We start from the raw sequence: 17990 nt of genomic DNA, 5'->3' as shown, positions 1-17990 counted from the left end.
AGTGAGAACATCATAGGCTGCAGGACACCCCGTAACTTGATTACTTCAACAGAAAGAAGAGCAGACAGCTCCACAAATATGCGAGGCGCAGAGAGCGCAAGGCGAGCCGCACACGTTTCGGTGGCTGAGAGAGGGCAGTTTTTCCTTCTGCATTTCCCAAGTAAGGACGCATGACAACAAGCGATCGCGGTGCTCATCTACGACATAGTGGTGATGAGTTTTCAGTACGTGTTCTTTTGAACGAGCAATGAGGTTGCCGCCTCGGACAGCTGACTGCACGCTCTCATTGTGCCACGTGATGAGAATTCACCAGGCTCGTTCAGTCATTAGTCACATTCCATCGTTTGCCATAAGCAGACGCTGGGAAGTGATGTGGATATCAGTTCCCATTCTTGTGGAAGAGGAGGAAAAGAGCACACAAGGGCTCGTCCGGGAGTTGAACCCGGGACCTCTCGCACCCTAAGCGAGAATCATACCACTAGACCAACGAGCCACAGCAGCACTTTCCATTTCAATCTGTCAGCGAGCTTGAGGATGGGGGAGAGGCGTCATTCGCTCGTCCAGTCAGACCTTCATCAATAAGTCAAGAAAGCCGCAATTACACGACTGCCTTGTAGACGAAGGGCAGTGAACTGTGCCCGGTAAGAGGGGAACAAGCGGCACTAGGTGACGCCGAGGCATAAGCCCCAGCGAGGGGGGTTGGTTTGTATGGTACAGCGCTTGCTTTGCATGTGGGAGGTAGCAGGATCAATTCTCGCATCCTCCAGGTGTGTGCTTAGAGCTTGATGTGCCAAAAGGTGTTTGATCCTCACATGGGGCAGGGCTGCTTCCTCTCTTGCTCTTTTCAAACACTTGCGGCAACTGTTTGCTCATAACCACGTCTGGAATGCGTGACCTTTACACGGGCGAGAAGCAACGCCGCATCCCTTTTCTAAAGAACATTCACATTCAGAAATAAGTCAAGAAATTTGCCATTACTTTCGCTCGCACTGCTGTCAGCCTGCCCATGTTGCCAAAGAAAGATTCACTTGGCGTCAACATGACAGAACAGCGATCACTTGAAAACAATGTTCCACACTCCGTAAGCAAGAACTTCAGTGTTTGCAGTCACCCGATATGCCGATAGTCAAAGGAGCGCAAAACACGAAGCGTCAAAAGACAAGATGAGTTGATGGAAAGAGCGTTGAATTGATGAGCACAAAAGTTCAGCTCGTACAATAGGCAACGAAGGTCTAGGCGTTGTCATCGCATTTGAAAGGACTGCCTTGCAGACTAAGGGCAGTGGGAGGTTGCTGTTTTGAGACGGAGGCATTGGGATGGTGGGCTGAGATCTATTCTTCTTAAGGAATTCTTCAGCGTGAAAGATCGGTCCACAGGTCATCCAACGAACTCAGGGAATCATGTGCTACTGAAGGGAGTGAAGTGCTGAAACACATGACATTCCCCCTTGATCTCACATGCACAATTCTGCTGCAATATACACAGCTACCGTCCACACCAGGCAGTGGGGCTTCAGCAGAATCTGCTACGCCACCTGTAATTACATATCCAGCTGCACACATATACATGGCCCTTCTGTCCTTTTCAGGATCTCAAAAAAAAGCATAGCGTGGTTTTCCTGCCACATGATTGACCTCATCTCCCTCAGAATGTGCCCCGCCACATTCATTGCTGAAGCAGGACGGAGGCTAACGGACATGTTCAACGATCTCTCCAAAATATTGTGGTTGTAGTGGAAGAGATATGTTTTAAATTGTACCTTGGTATTTCAAACTCTCTCTAGAATGTTATCCATTTCTATTTTATTTTGACAGGAACTGTTAAAAGGCTAATGACACTAGATGAAAAGAGAAGAAAGAAAACACAACGTTTCAGCTGTGGAGCCTTCTTCAGGTGTGAGGGCTCCACGGCTGAAATGTTGTGTTTTCTTTCTTTTCTTTTAAGCATGGAAAAGACCTATTACTTGTTCCTTTGCAGCCTACACATGGTGATGCAGCTCCCCACCTGAACTGCTAATGATACTAGATGCCTGGTAGTTTGTGGTACTTGGTTATTGTCTTATGTTTGCTCAAACTGCATATGTGTTGTAGCAGCGAGGCTTATTAATAAGAAAGAATTAAGTGTTCTGAGCCTTCCCAAATGAGGCCCCATCTCTGTTCATCTCTGTGGTGCAGCCACAGAGAAACTACTCATGCAGGCTGATTTAAGGTTTTCTTTGATAAGGGACAGCTCCCAAAGGGGGATGCACTTAGCTAAGCCTGGCTATCATGATCAATGGTCATCCATTGACGCCTATCTGTCTAGGGAGTGCCAGATGGACATCTGGACTGCATTCCTAGGTGTCAGGAGTAAATGACTCATATCTCACCTTGATCAACCAATCAGGGACTGGTAAGGCCAAGTAACCCACGTGGGACTCTGATGCCCATGGAACTTTCACCAATCAACGAGCTGAAGTTCCTCCAGGTAAAAACAAGAAACACAGAGAGCCTGTAGTAAGATTCAGGAGAATTCTGTGGACTTTTCTAAAGGGAATTCAAAGGAGAATTCCAGGGCAGGACGGCCCAGGAGCAGAAGGCTCCCAAGGGCAGGACATTCTCGCAGAGCGCCTCCTGACCATCCTGAGACTTAGCCCAGACAACCACGGAACGGCCAGTGTGTCCGAGTGCCAGAACTTTCCTTTGTTCTAAGAGTCTAGAGCGGAGGTTGCCAGAGAGTAACCAGAGGATCCACCCGAGGTTAGCACCAGTAGCAGGCCTCGTGAATAGGTTGGAACTGTGGACAGCTGAATCACTATTCAGAACTAGCGCTTCATCAGGAACGAACCGGTCTTCTTCCTGACTTGCTGGGACCCACAGTCATCTTTTCTCCTGTGCGCAAACTTTGCTAGTTAAAGCCAACACTAACTAGCCGGTCAGTGAGCATCAACAGCGCACTGTCGCAAGCCGCACAGCACAGCCTGGCACCGAGCCAGAGAGCGCGGATTGGACAGCAACAACCTGCAACTGTTTCTTTGAGTCCGCAGGATATCTGAATCCCCAGAGATTGGATGAGTATTCAACTTCACTGCATTACTGCTCGAGAATTCAATTGTTATCCCAACCAGTTGATATCAATTTAATTCCTAAGAGTTATGTACTTGTTTTGAGTATCTAATGTAGAAGTTATAACCAAGTTCATTTACGAAACGGTCTAAATGAATGATATATTGAACGTATGTCCTTTTGATATGTGTAGCACTTTGTAACTGATTGAATATATACCTTTTGTATTCTGATAACCCTCTCGATAAGATCTGTTAGGTTTATATGCATATTCTATGTATTAATAAATGTATCCTCGTGTATTAGTACCTGTGTGTGTGCGTTGTTTGAGTTATGTCGCATGGTTGGATTCTAAAGCCATCAAAAGAATCAATTTTGTGATTTACTGCTACAATTAATAATTGTCCCAGTAAATGCCCAAACCCTACAGAACTGGTGCCTTCAGAAAGCACACTACAGTGTGATTGCATATTTTTGTGTATTTTCATATGTCAATATTTAATTCACTCACATTCCTGTATGCTTGGAAGGAAGGCAGATTGGATTTGGCACAGGATGCCTGCTCATATATGTTGATCTTTGTTGGGCTGGAAAAACAATGATAAAAAGTGAATGAAAAAAGCTCTCCCCAACATTTCCCTTCTCTTGGCCATGGTTACACTGCCCTTTTTTTCCTTCTTTTGTCCTTCTACAAAGATTCCAGGGCTCTTTATCCACCATAATATCAGAAGCCAAAAATAACCATCTAATGTGTAAACAGCATTTGTAATGTTGGTAGCTGGAAGAGGTTAAGTATGTTTGCAAGACCTAGTTGATTACACCACAGACTTACCTTGTTTTTTTTTTCTCTTTTAAAGGCTGTGCTGGACTGTACCACTATCATAGAAGATTTTTTTCAAGACACATCGCAGTTCCATAGTAGAATTTATCAATAGTAGAATTCCATAGGACATTATTTATCAACATCTAACATTACCCAGTGTGAGACTCTGCCAGTAAACCTCAGAGCATTGAGTTCTCCACTGGTGAAGATGGCTTTCTGAAGTCATGAAATCCACTGCTGGGATGCCTGAGAGACAGTGACTGAATCCTGTCTGGAATTAGGCTCTCTGTTAGTGTTGATCTGTGGGAATTATGTGGTAAAAAGGGAAAACTCCTTTACTTTAGTCACTTTGAAAGTTCAAATGTACAGATCTTCAGAAACCCCAGTCTGAAGGATGAAGCAGGTTCTGCTCAAGGAGTTGCCTACGTTTTGCTCCATTCAATCCAAGCAGATAGTCCAACATTTGCCTTCTCTTGGCCATGATTACACTGCCCTTTCTTTCATCTTTGTACTTCTACAAAGATTTCAGGACTCTTAATCCACCATAATATCAGAAGCCAAAATTAACCTTCTAACATGTACAAATCATTTGCAATGAAAGGAGGTGGAAGGGTTTAAGAATGTTTGTAAGACCTGGTTGATTACCACACATAGACATACTTTGTTGTCAGTTTTTTTTCTCTTTGAAAGGCTATAGGAGGGGTGTGATGGACTGTACCACTATCATAGAAGATGTTTTTCTTCTAAGGACACTTCTGTAGCGGCAAGGCGTATTTAAAATACAGGAATTAAGTTTGCTGCTCCCTTGCCAGTCCCTCTCTCCCTCATCTCAGTGCAGCTGGATACAGAGAGGCCATTCCATCTGGTTCACATTTAAGGTGTTTTTCTAGCTGATAGAGTTTCCTGATAAGGAACAGCTCCCAAGGCTGAGATTCACCAGCCACCCTAATAAGTGGTCATCTCTGGCGCCTTACTGTCTGGGAGATTCCATGGGAGAGGTTCATCCCAAGGTTTACAACCCTAAGGTCAGAGGTCACTGTTACTCATCCTCCACCTCAATCAGCCAATCAGGAACTGGTAGGGCAGGGTAACCCCACGTGGGTCTCGAATGCCCGCGGAACTTTAAGCCACTGAACTACCGTAGTTCCTCCAGATAAAACAGGCAGCACGATGCCCAGAAGGTGCCCCTCCAGGACGTTCTCAGACTCAGCTCGGACAATCACGTGACGGCCAGTGTGTCCGAGTGCCAGGACTTAACTTTGTTTTAAGAGTCGAGAACGGAGGTTGCCCACGCATAACCAAAGGATCCGCCCGAGGTTAGCCCAGCAGCAAGCCCCGTGAACCGCGGGTACTCCACCTTCAAAGCTCGCCTGATCAACGAGTGAACTACGGTTGGAACTGTCGACAGCTGAATCTCAGGATTCAGGACTAGCGCTACATCGGGAACGAACTAGTCTTCTTCCCATCTAAAGTGTGACTGGCTTGGACCCGTAGTCACTTTCCATGTGCACAAGCTCTGCTAGTTTCAGCCAACACTAACTAGCCGGTCTTCAAAGAGCATCAGCAGTGCATCGCAACAGGAATCTCTCCCTCCTCTTCTTCTCACCAGCCGCACCGGCCACTGCCTGGCACCGAGCCAGAGAGTGCCGATTGCACACAACAACAGCCTGCCACTGCTTCTTTATGTCCGCGGGAGATCGGAATCCACACAGATCGGATGAGTATTCAACATTCTGCATTACAGCTCGATAATTCAATTGTTACCTCAACCACAATTGATATCCATCTAATACCTATGAGTGATGTACTTGCTTTTGAGTATCTAGTGTAGAAGTTGTAATCCCAGTTCATTTACGAAACAGTCTAAATGAATGGTATACTGAATGTATATCCCTCTTGGTTTGGAACTCTTCATGATTTAATATATACCTTTTGTATTCTGCTAACCCACACTCTTAAGATATGTTATGTTTATATGCACATTTTATGTATCAATAAGTGTATTAGTATCTGTGTGTGTGCGTTAATGAGTTAACCCGCAAAGTCGGTTTTCTAATAGCCATCAAAGAATCATTTTGTGACTTACTGCTACAATTAATAATTGTCCCAGTAAATACACAAAACCCCTACACACGCATGGAAACCAATATTTACCTGCTAATCCAGAATGCAGCAGAGAACAGTTGGACAGAAGGTTAGTATCTGTCGATACTGCATCACAGAAGTCAGTCTCTTCCCCCTCATTATGCAGGCTCACTGACTCAGACATGGTGTTGATACACTGAGGGCACTTTGGCTGATTTGGTTAACATGCTTTCCTCTTAAACAGGAGATGCTTAAATCCCAGCAGTGCTTTTCTTCCTGTCTTGTCTTACAAAATGTATCACTATGGATGATTACCTACAGCTTGATTTTGTTTAACGGAAGTTTTCATTTTCTTTCTGGAACAACTTGCTTTTCATGAAATTCATACAGCTAGTTAAAGATGAAATACAAATCTTGCCTTGTATATCGCAGGCTGGTAAGAAAAAAGCATTATTTTCTTTTTTTTAAGCTTGCAAATGGAGAAAAGGGACACACGTGAGTCTCTGTTAATTTAAAGGTTAGTGGTTTGAGCCCACCCAGAAATGCACTTCTCATTATTGCAATGTAAACCTCATCTCTACTTATTCGGATTTCTTAGCAAAACCTTAACCCACTTGATATTTGCAAGAAATGTGAATGTTTTTGTTAAACAATTAAGTATGTAAGTCAATATCACTGGGAATGGCCAATAATGACCAACATTCAAGGACATCATATTCAGCCAAGGACTTTGATCTTCGAACGGCTAGCAGAAGAATTCATTTATGCTCTCGATGCATCCTTAGTTAGAATATTTAAAATTACGACAGATTTGTTGGAGAACTTGACAAGCAAAAAAGACAGTTGTACAGCATGATTATGCTAGGACTGTACATTTGTATTTTAATACTTTTGTATATTTATCTTAATTGCAATATACATATAACCATAAATGCTGTTCTATGTAAATACATTTTGTTGTATTTTATCATATTTTAGCTGAGGGCACAAGGGGGTCTATTATACCTTCTGAAACTTCCAAGACAACTATAACAGAGGCTCATATTTTAATATAATTTGCTTTAAAAGAAAACCACAATTTGTACGATATCATCCCTCAATATCGACGTTCAAATGAAGGATTTAAAGAAGCAACAGCGATAGGAGAGTACATTGATTTTGGACCAATGTTTGAATCTGAACAATCCTTCCTCCTGGAAAGAAGAAAAAACAGGTATGTTTTGAGTCTCATGATGATGCTCTTCTGGATTAAAAAAAAAAACAGTGCAAATTTGTTTCGGATGTATTTTGGATAAAATTATAACTGTCATCGAAGAGAAATTTGATCAGTTGAATGCAGTCGAAACTTTTGACATTTTATATGATGACAGGACGTACATTTAGGACTCAGTACCGATAACGCTGCTGATATTGATGGAGTAGAAATTAAGTGTATTGGCAATTTTATCTGAGGCAAGAAGTACTAGAACACCTCCTATAAAAATGTTAGGCTGCAAAGGAACAAGTAAAGGGTTATTCCATGCTGAAAAGAGAAGAAAGGAAACACGACGTGTTGGCCGTGGAGCCTTCTTCAGGTGTTAGAAAGACAGGGCAGTATGCACAGATAATTTTCTTTTTATCTTTGCTTACTGCAGTTTATCTTTGATGACAACATCAAAGACATTAAGGAATTCTTACGGCTAACAGCTCCACATCAACTTCCTTTTATAACTAACCTCATCAGATCTCTCAACTGCACTCTTCCAGTTTCTCACTTCAGAGAAGGATAAAAAACTCAATCATCCTCTACAGAGAAAAACCATCAACACCCCTACCACCTCCACCAATCCTAACCTTGTTGTTACTATACCCTCTGACCTTTCCCTTTCACCCCTTTGCATCCTCAGCTAACATATTTTAATATTACAACACAATTACAATAGATTGTACAGTATTTACAGTTTAAAATTAAGGTAAATATGTCCAAATATCAAAATCCAACTGCACAGTGCTAACAAAACAATGCTTGTCAAGTTCTCAAACAAATCTGCATTGTATTTTTAAAATATTTCAGCAGAGGATGTGACGGGAGTATAAATGACGATTCAACGATCATTTTTCTTGGGTGAATATGGTTTTCTGGGGAGTTGCGATGTTGGGCATTATTGGACATTTTGACAAGTGTTGAACAGTCACATTTCCTACAAATATGAGGTGTGAGAGACAATGGAACAGACTATCAAAATCCTGAACTTTAGGAAATTTTACAGTGCCATTTTTTCAAATATGACCCTGTGAACATGGCATGTCCCTCCTTCCTCATTACCAAAACATCTCAATGTTCCAACACTATGTACATTGGTAATTACAACACTTCAATGTTGCATTTCTGAGTTGTGACATTGTGAACATGGCATGTTAAAGTATATAGAAACTCTAGATCAGAACAGGCTAAATGCAATTCATAGTGATTTATCATTTTCTGACTTTCTAAATGAAAAAAAAAATCGGTGATTATGACACTTCGGTATGACATAAAATATGCTTCAATGATAGAATAAATAATCATGGAAAAAATACCCACAGTGGACATTCATAGTTGTGTTATAGGAATGTTAAATATCAGGTGAGTAGCTGCATCAGCATGCGTAGGCTGCAAAGGAACAAGTAAAGGGTTATTCCATGCTGAAAAGAGAAGAAAGGAAACACGACGTGTTGGCCGTGGAGCCTTCTTCAGGTGTTAGAAAGACAGGGCAGTATGCACAGATAATTTTCTTTTTATCTTTGCTTACTGCAGTTTATCTTTGATGACAACATCAAAGACATTAAGGAATTCTTACGGCTAACAGCTCCACATCAACTTCCTTTTATAACTAACCTCATCAGATCTCTCAACTGCACTCTTCCAGTTTCTCACTTCAGAGAAGGATAAAAAACTCAATCATCCTCTACAGAGAAAAACCATCAACACCCCTACCACCTCCACCAATCCTAACCTTGTTGTTACTATACCCTCTGACCTTTCCCTTTCACCCCTTTGCATCCTCAGCTAACATATTTTAATATTACAACACAATTACAATAGATTGTACAGTATTTACAGTTTAAAATTAAGGTAAATATGTCCAAATATCAAAATCCAACTGCACAGTGCTAACAAAACAATGCTTGTCAAGTTCTCAAACAAATCTGCATTGTATTTTTAAAATATTTCAGCAGAGGATGTGACGGGAGTATAAATGACGATTCAACGATCATTTTTCTTGGGTGAATATGGTTTTCTGGGGAGTTGCGATGTTGGGCATTATTGGACATTTTTGACAAGTGTTGAACAGTCACATTTCCTACAAATATTAAAATGGCTATGGTTTAGCTGAGAAATCCAATGGACCTATGTGAAAACAATGTTTACATCACAGAAGAAACCCATCCCTGGGTGGACTTGAACCACCAACCTTTCGGTTAATAGCTAAACACGCTAACCGATTGCGCCACAGAGACTGACTGGTAGAGTCTCTTCTCGAATCAAAAAAAAAAATCTCTTACCGTTTATTTTGCCAGCCGGTAATATTTCTTCTGCACTGATAACCAAGAACTGAATTTCATGTTTCGCAAGCTGTGTGAATTTCATCAAAAACAAGTTTTCCAGAAAGGAAATGAACACATGCATTTAACGAAATCAAGCCCTTTGTGAGTGCCCAAGATGGTACGTTCTGTACTACAAGATAGGAAGAAAGACACGGCTGGGATTTGAATCACAGTTCTTTTGTTCAATAAAGAGGCACTTTAACCAAATAAGCTACGGTGACAGGACCACCATCACCTTTTACAGCCTCTTGGACACACCGCTCTGAGACATCTGCGTTCAGAAAGTGCTGAACCTGCTCTCAGAGCAATTTGCCTCTTTTACATACAGTAGCAGCCCCGACACTGAGAAACGAAGAGAACTGGCTTTTATCTGGCATTTTTCATGTCCAATGCGTTTGACATCTCCCAAGGGCGACAAGGTTCTTCTGATTTTGGATCACAAGATTGTAGGTCCGACTTCTACCTGGCTCGTGTAAATTTTATTCAAGCTCCTCAGTAATAGATGTCTATTATGTAATGAACCGCACCTGAAAGCAAACATTGGGTCTGTTTCCTTTGTTTTCCAGCATGAAATAGCAAATTGTTACAAAAAGTACCTGCTAATGTCCAATAGCGTTTTTTTTTTTCAAATTACATTTTCAGGCTTCAGACACTTTTTAATAAAAAAAAATGTCCGGAAACTCCCTAACTTTCAGGTTTGCTTGAACCTGTATGAAAAGAAGTTATTTGAAACTTCCGGGATTCCATTCTCTGATGTAGCTGTCTCTAAAGACGGATGTGATGTTTCGCAGATGTGAACTGTGCCTTCTCTCTTGTGTTCAAGGGTATTCGCTGTGTGAGATCCTAACTGTATGTCCAGTAGGGCTCTATTTAGTTTAGATTATCTATGTGGTGTACAGATAGAACTCAACTGCATGGTGTGAATTCTGTGTTCAGGACGAGCAGAACCTGAAAAACTAAAAGTAGACCTCAACGTGATTTGAACACGCAGCCTTCTGATCTTTAGTCAGACACGCTACCTTTGCACCACAAGGTCACAACTTCCAGCTAATTTGAATTCCCCAAAGGAGACAAATCAGCTTCACAAAAAAAAGATTTTTTTCCCTCCTGTGAGGAGCGCCGCTCTTCTGAAGAGAGTCTCTTCATCCCAGACCACATTTTATTCTTCCTGCGCAGCTGAAGTGCAGGTGTTGTTCTCAATAACAGATCCAGGAACACTGACTGTTTTTCTATTTTTTTTAATTAAGTACCCCATGGTGCAACGGTAGCACGTCTGACTCTAAATCTCCAAGTTCATTTTCAAAGTATATCAGAGTCAACTGATACTGATCAGGTTTTGCTGCTACTGAACCCGCAGTCTTCACCTTAAAGTTAAATTCCCCAAGCCTTCTGACCTTATATGTCCATCCCTTCTCGTCAAAACTCGTATTTTCACAGAGTACCCTACAGAAATCGCAGTATAGAATTAAAAACTCCAGTAGATCTCGGCCACTGTTGGTGATTTTCCTTTAAAAACAAATTAATCTCCTGAAATTTTAGTGTATCACTTTCACTGAGACCGAGGAGTGTTAAGCTGTACATGAGTCTTTGTGGCTCGGTTGTTAACAAAAAGGGTGGTGGTTTGAGCCCTCCCAGGGACGCTATGAGCCTTTTAATGTACACACCCGTCTCACTTTATCTCCACGGCTGGTCTCCACCACAATCAAATACAGAGCCCGCAGGGGGCAGTAAGCTCGCATATATAGCTCACTGTGTATATAATGAAGAAGCAGAGCTAAGTTTCTTATCTGCGCGTTACAGGGTCTTATGCAACTCGTACCAACAGCTGGGGTTTGATCCCTGCACGGGCTATTAGTTGAAAGGCCATTGTAAATGACATGTAAGAGATTTATAGATAGATACTTTATTCATCCCGTGAGGGAAATTAATCAAGCTTATCCAGCTGGCTTTTATGTTTCACACTAAATTGCGATCTTGAAACCAAAATAGTTAGAAATATGGAACACAACCGTTGTTCCCCAAGAAGGAAAGCTGTTTAACACTGATGTCACACCTTTTTATTTAACCCAGATTGTAAAGACAACTCTGCCCTATCAAAGGAAAATGTTGCACAAAAGTTGGAAAGCACACTCTGAATCCATCTGTACTGTATATTTGATTTCCGCGAACTGTTCAAGGCTGCTTGGTGCTTCGCAAGCAAGTCATTTCAGGGAAGAAACTCAGTTTAGAGAACTACTGGTGCATTTTCACTCATTGAATTTGATCTTTGTACTCTCTTTTCATTCTCAGCTATAATATTTTAAAATTACAGTTCGGATTTGTTGGAAAACTTCAGAGGCATTATTAAGTTAGGACTGTACAATTGTATTTTAATATCTTGTTATATTTACCTTCATTTTAATATGGATGTAACCATAAATGTTGTACTTTTTAAAACATTTTAACTGAGAACGCACGACGACTATTATACCTTGTGATACATGCAAGACATCTGTAAACGAAGATGTAATTACAGTCAAATTGGCAATTAAAAGAAAACCACAATTTGTATAATATTATTTCTCTATGTCGATGATCAGTTGAAGGATTTGAAGAAACAGCAGCAATAGCAGGTGATTTTGGTTTTGAACCCTTTTTTACACCTCAATAATTCATTTGTCCTCGAAAAGAGAAAAGACAGGCATGTTTTGAGTCTCATAATGATCATCTTCTCGATCCAAAGAAACGTATAAATTTGATTCCTTCCGTAGTATTTTGAAGGATTCAGGCTCCTTCTCAGAGATCCTTGCTCGCCAAATAACTTTGCATCTGAGGAAGAGCACCACGGAAAAAACCCAACTCAACAAGAGAGCGCGTTGGTTGCTCTTGCTCTTAATGCAAGGAGCTGTTTTTTTTTCCTCACAATAATAATTATTAACCAGAAACAGCAGCACAGGTAGGTCGCATTTGTGATTATGTCACTTCTCTGCTTCAGCAAGGTCAATAAAAGACTCTGAAAGTAGTAAAGCAAAACTGAACTCAAAATCATATTAGGAATTCTGAGCGATATCTCCATACAGGTAATCCAACAGAACGTTGAAATATTTGAATATCATCTCTCTGTATATTGCGCTGCTTTTAACCCAGAGTAAAACTATTGGATTGAAGGAATGCTAACCGCTGGGTTAAAATGTATAGTTGTTATTTGGAGAAATCTGTAAACTCGTGATCTTATATGTTTTAAAAGACAGCACAGGAAAAAACAGTGCTGATTATTTTCCGGAGATGGAGCACTGATGACCTATCTGAGCTAATCGATAAAACCCACCCAGTGGATACTCTAGCAGAACGTCAAAGAACATTCACCTTTGTATCCAAAGAAACCACAGGAACAACATCAGGAAGCACAATCAATTCCCCTTTTAAATCTTTCCTGTAAGGTATGCTATGTGAATTCATGAAGTGAATCCTCTGATCTCTTTTGATCACGAACAAAGTACTTCTGATGGAGCGCTATGTTCAAAGATTTAATAAGCTTTACCCCTTCCAACGATTCGGCGTGAAGAATTAAAAGTTTCACAGACAAAAGCAGCTCACCACCACAGCCAATATTAAATGTACTTGCCGGTACACTATCATGTGCACTGCCTCAAAAGTGATCTCGGCAGATGTTGTTCCCTATATAAAGCTGAACGTGCCAAAGAGAATTTCTGTTGAGAAAACAAAATATTTTTTCTGCCTTGATGTTAAGCCTGTCTTTTAGAAAGTCTATCTCTAAACACCTCCCGCAGTCTAACAAAAAGCGCTTTTACTGATCATATTGCAGGTCTTAAAAAATTAACATTTGGCAGCAGCGGGATTCGAACCCACGCCCCCAGAGAGACTGGAGCCTAAATCCAGCACCTTAGACCGCTCGGCCACGCTACCTTCCACCAGTTCCATCTTCCTCACATTGCTGGCTTGGAAAATGCCGGAGGCTTCAACTCTTGTCGTCGGATCTAATGATATCATGACATGTGGAAGTGACTGCACCTTCATCTTCCAAGATGCTTTCAATAGCACAAACGCTACTTTCACCGGCACAAACATAGCAATAACGAAGGAGGTGGGTTTCATCCTTTGTGCTGTTCGTAGGGGCGCAACTCTACGTCGATCTACTGACTTGAAGAGCAAAAATCAAAATCCTCTGCTGCTACTATTGCTTTTTTCATAGTTTCTTCAAATCCTTCATTTGAACGTAGATTTTGAAGGATATTGATGATAATACCACATAAATTGTGGTTTTCTTGTGATCGCCAATTTTATTCAAATATCAGCCTTTTTTACAGTTCCTTGCGTGTTTCACAAGGTATAATAGCCCCCCTCGCATCCTCAGCTAACATATTTTAAAATTACAATAGATTATACAGCATGCATGTTTACATTTATATTAAAATTAAAGTAAATATACAAGAATACATACAGTGCTAACCCAATAATTCTTGTCAGGTTCTCCAACAAATCTGCGTTGTTATTTTAACATGTTTCAGCTGAGGGTGCAACAGGAGTATAAATGAATTTTCCTGCCAGCCATTCAAAGACCAAATTCCATGAGTGAACATTATTTTCGCAGACGTTGCCGGCATTGGACTTTGCCGGTGGTATTGAATTATGTCCACAACTGTTGTAGTAGTTCCTTCTTGAAATTCGACACGTGCAAAGCACTCGTAATATCATAGGTGTTAACGTTCGCTGAGACTATTCGAGTCATGGTGTGTATCCCTGCCTATCATTGGGAGACGGGTAGCTTTTTTACACTCAGATTCCAATCTTCAATGCTTTGTGGGAGAGATTACATAACTTTCATTTTCTCACATTTTCTGACGACTGTTCCAAAGGGGCACCCTGTCAATTCCGAATACTTTTCAAAAATCTGCCTGCATGTTTGATTATTGTCATTTAATTTCGAAAAAGTTCAATATTGATCATAACTAAAGAAAATAATGATCACGAACAAAAAAGGGATAAAGATGCGAGTCGATCTTGAATCACAGCTGGGTGACACAGGCTTCTGTTCTGATATGGTTGTACGAGAAACAGGAGGAATCGCCAATCTCCTACAGAACATGAGTTGAATCAGGAGTGAGACATTTCGTATACCCGTGCATATGTCAACGCCTGACCTACATCGTAAAACTAACATTAAGTTGTCAGAGACATTCATTTATATACAAACAAGAGACAGACCAAGTAATAATTCTACATTAGTTCAGGTGGGTAAACCTGAACTAACTAACTAATAAACCTATTAATAATTCTACATTAACGTGTCCTACACTGATCAGACTAATTGACATGGTCTGATTCAGAGCCTGTGCAGTTCGTGCTAATTACAACAAGGACAGTTCTGAACCCTCATCACCGAACTGAGCACAAGTTCAGCTGTTCTCCAGTTTTGTTACGCATGGTTTTTCATTGCAATTGAGTTCAGAGCTGGAGCTGATCTCCAGACAGTACAGTGTTTTGGGTAAGTTGTCAAAATTCACATGAGGCTGCAGACAACTTACCCAAAGTGTTTTCTATAGCTTTCAGGTGGAGTTCATTTATATAAAAGAATGTAAGTGGTATAAACGCAACAAGCCAGACGGCAGGCCAACCTATAATTTTCCGACGCGAGGCCTGACGCGTTATTCATTACGCCACTGACCCTGCTATTGCAGTACTAAAAAAAACACATTTTCTACTTTTATGTCTGTTTAAAAATCACTCTAAAAAAGACAAAGGGTTTGGGTGTCGCGCTAAAAATCCGCTTCATTTCGAATGCAAATAAAAACCGTTTTGTTCCAAGAAATCACAAATTTGTCACATCTTTCATACTATACTTCTCTCTTGTATCAGTAAAGCATTTTGATTTAAACTGAACAATATATGAAAGGTTTCATCTATACATTTACACATAATAAGTATACGAATAAATACTCGGAAGAAGCCGCAGCTCAGGTATTAGAGAGATTTAAAATCGGATCGGAGGATTTAGAGCCCAGACTGCAAACCAACAGCTGACACAGGTCTTTTATAGAACCGTTTTGATTTCCTCTACTTTGTCCCCATGACGTCATTGTCCTGCTCACAGCCGAGCCCGACACACGTCTGGTTTCTGTTGCTGGGCGCACACCCTGCGGTCCATGCGGGTCCTGATACCCCAGTACAATGACGGGGACACTAAACTGTAAACAGGTGCCGTCCTTCGGCTGAGACATTAAACCGAGGTCCTGAGTCTCTGTGATCATTCAGGAGAATGGTGGTGGTGGAGGGGAGTCCCCATTACCTGTAAAGCGCATTGAGTGGAGTATCCAGAACAGCGCTATATAAGTGTACGCAATAATGATGATGATGATGATTATTATTATTGTAATGTAAAATGCAATAAAAAATAAAAAAAATATCAAACTTTGATTCAAAATAGTGTAACGCTTACGGCCGACAAGCAGTGTGTGTAAGAGCCGGCGTACCAGAGTGGGTGACGTCACCGCCCTTCCCTGTGATAGCAGGACCACAGCTACTGGGCTGTAGAGAGATCTCTCTTTAGCTCACGGGGCTATGTCGCTGCAGAGAGACGCGGAAGTCCCGGGTTCGAGCCACCTATACTTTGGGCCGACCAGATGCGGCAAGGGCGCCCGCCTGAGCCCCCGTTGCGTTACAATAGATTAATGTAAAAACTGATAAAGCTAATGCTTTTTTCAGGGCTATATCTACGTTTTTTTTAAAAAGAGAAGTCTGTCGCGATTGTGAAAGTTAGAGAATGTGTTCCAGCGGGTGCCTTCATATCGCGAGCGTCAGTCTCGCCCGTAGCTGCGAGAAGGTTAAAAGCGCACAAGTGATCTGTCTTTCGTCAAAGTAATTGCCGGAGCAGTAAGACTCAGAGCACCATCCAGCAGCTGTAGACGATGTTCGGGGAAGAGCTAATTCTGTTTTTAGCACAGGGAGTGAGAATGAGCTCAGTCCGGCTCCCAGCAGAATCCATCCTGGTTTGGTTACAGTGCGTCTGAGGCTCTTTGGATCGCAACGTAAAAAAAACAATTGCTCACATCGTGTGACTTCCACGACAGGAAGGAAAGATATCACTTAAAAAAATCAGAACTGAAGATTTGGATCCTGGGCCTCATACTGCAAAATAATAATTATCAAAATATCAGATTGTGTTTCTGCAAAATTTCGTGCACAGTACGCCATTTTTATCTAAAACAGTCACAACGAGGGCTTTACACGCAGTCTGGGGTATTTTCCCCTTTTATATTTTTGCCACTTTATATCGAACCTGTTATACTCCCAGAAGTGCGCAGTAGCTTGTACTTTTCACCGCTGGTATAAACAGATGTGTGCCGTGTTTGCCTTTGTAAGCATTTGTTTAAAAAATAAGTTCACAATACGATAAAAACACAGAAAGCACAAACTTTATAATACAACGATACAAAATCAATACCAAATCATTATGCCAATTAAGTAACTATCCTTTGAAAACAGAGAACACCTTTATATCTACAAAAAACTTGACATTTGTATGTATTTTTGAATTACAAAACAGACAGTGTAGTCCCTTAATTCAAAGATCAGATCTTGGCTAAATAAAGACAATCAGACGTGGGCTGAATTCGGAACAGGAGCCTTTGCTTAGTCGATTATTGAGCTTTTGATCAATGTCTGAATAAAACTGATTCGCTTTTTTAACTCTTTGATTAAATTACACGAAAAGCACCTTCCTTCGAGCCGGAATCGAACCAGCGACCTAAGGATTCCCTGTTGACTCCACTACAGTCCTCCGCTCTACCAACTGAGCTATCGAAGAGATGCTGTGGCATTGCTTTCTGGAACATACTGCCCAATGAAGTAAAATGTGAAATGGGTGATTTAAATCCCACTTCGACATCAAGTTTCCAACTCGTTTCCTTAGTCTCATTAACTTGAATTTAAGCCACGAACCAGGATTCTACTGTATAAACTTCCAGGGATATTACAAAATGTTTGATGGGGCATCAATCATTCCAGGCGGAAATTGATTCCTTTTTTTTCTCGAGGGATCATATTAAACATTTCATTAGTCTCGAGAGGAGGATCACCATGAGACACAAAACAAACAGTTTCTTTCTGTCTTTATTAGAAAGTAGCGTTTGTGCTACATTAATAATATTTTCAAATAAATAAAGAAGTTGTAAATTTTAAAAATTTATATTTGAATCGAAATGTGGTTTTGAGTTAAATATTAGCGTGTTCATGTAATTAGTTTGTGTTTGTCATTAATATATATATATATTGCCATGTTACTAGAATTTGTAACTGAAGTTTACTAGTTGTGTTTTTTATAATGATTAGACATTTGAATACAATATTGTATATAATGTATAATTTGAACTACATATTGTTAAGGTGTGAATAATTGTATATTTTAATAATACATTTCTAAAACAAATCATTGGCTTTATTTACTAGTTTCCACACCTATAAAAATCTTTCTT

At 40.7% G+C, this 17990-nt stretch overlaps 5 non-coding genes across 5 annotated transcripts; all 5 read right to left on the bottom strand.

Annotated features, from left to right (window-relative positions):
- Positions 1-421: 421 nt before the first annotated feature.
- Positions 422-493, bottom strand: trnap-agg (transfer RNA proline (anticodon AGG)). Its single transcript has one exon. It is a non-coding gene; the product is annotated as a tRNA-Pro (tRNA).
- An 8865-nt stretch (positions 494-9358) lies between these two features.
- On the bottom strand, positions 9359-9432 carry trnan-auu (transfer RNA asparagine (anticodon AUU)). The gene has a single exon. It is a non-coding gene; the product is annotated as a tRNA-Asn (tRNA).
- Positions 9433-10483: 1051 nt separating this feature from the next.
- On the bottom strand, positions 10484-10555 carry trnaf-aaa (transfer RNA phenylalanine (anticodon AAA)). Its single transcript has one exon. It is a non-coding gene; the product is annotated as a tRNA-Phe (tRNA).
- Positions 10556-13343: 2788 nt separating this feature from the next.
- On the bottom strand, positions 13344-13425 carry trnal-uag (transfer RNA leucine (anticodon UAG)). The gene has a single exon. It is a non-coding gene; the product is annotated as a tRNA-Leu (tRNA).
- Positions 13426-17234: 3809 nt separating this feature from the next.
- Positions 17235-17323, bottom strand: trnay-gua (transfer RNA tyrosine (anticodon GUA)). Its single transcript is given in 2 exon segments — positions 17235-17271; positions 17287-17323. It is a non-coding gene; the product is annotated as a tRNA-Tyr (tRNA).
- Between the last annotated feature and the right edge of the window lie 667 nt (positions 17324-17990).

This window comes from Lepisosteus oculatus, chromosome 14, assembly GCF_040954835.1.
Source record: "Lepisosteus oculatus isolate fLepOcu1 chromosome 14, fLepOcu1.hap2, whole genome shotgun sequence".
NCBI lineage: Eukaryota > Metazoa > Chordata > Actinopteri > Semionotiformes > Lepisosteidae > Lepisosteus > Lepisosteus oculatus.
This window is presented reverse-complemented; position numbering and strand designations above follow the sequence as displayed.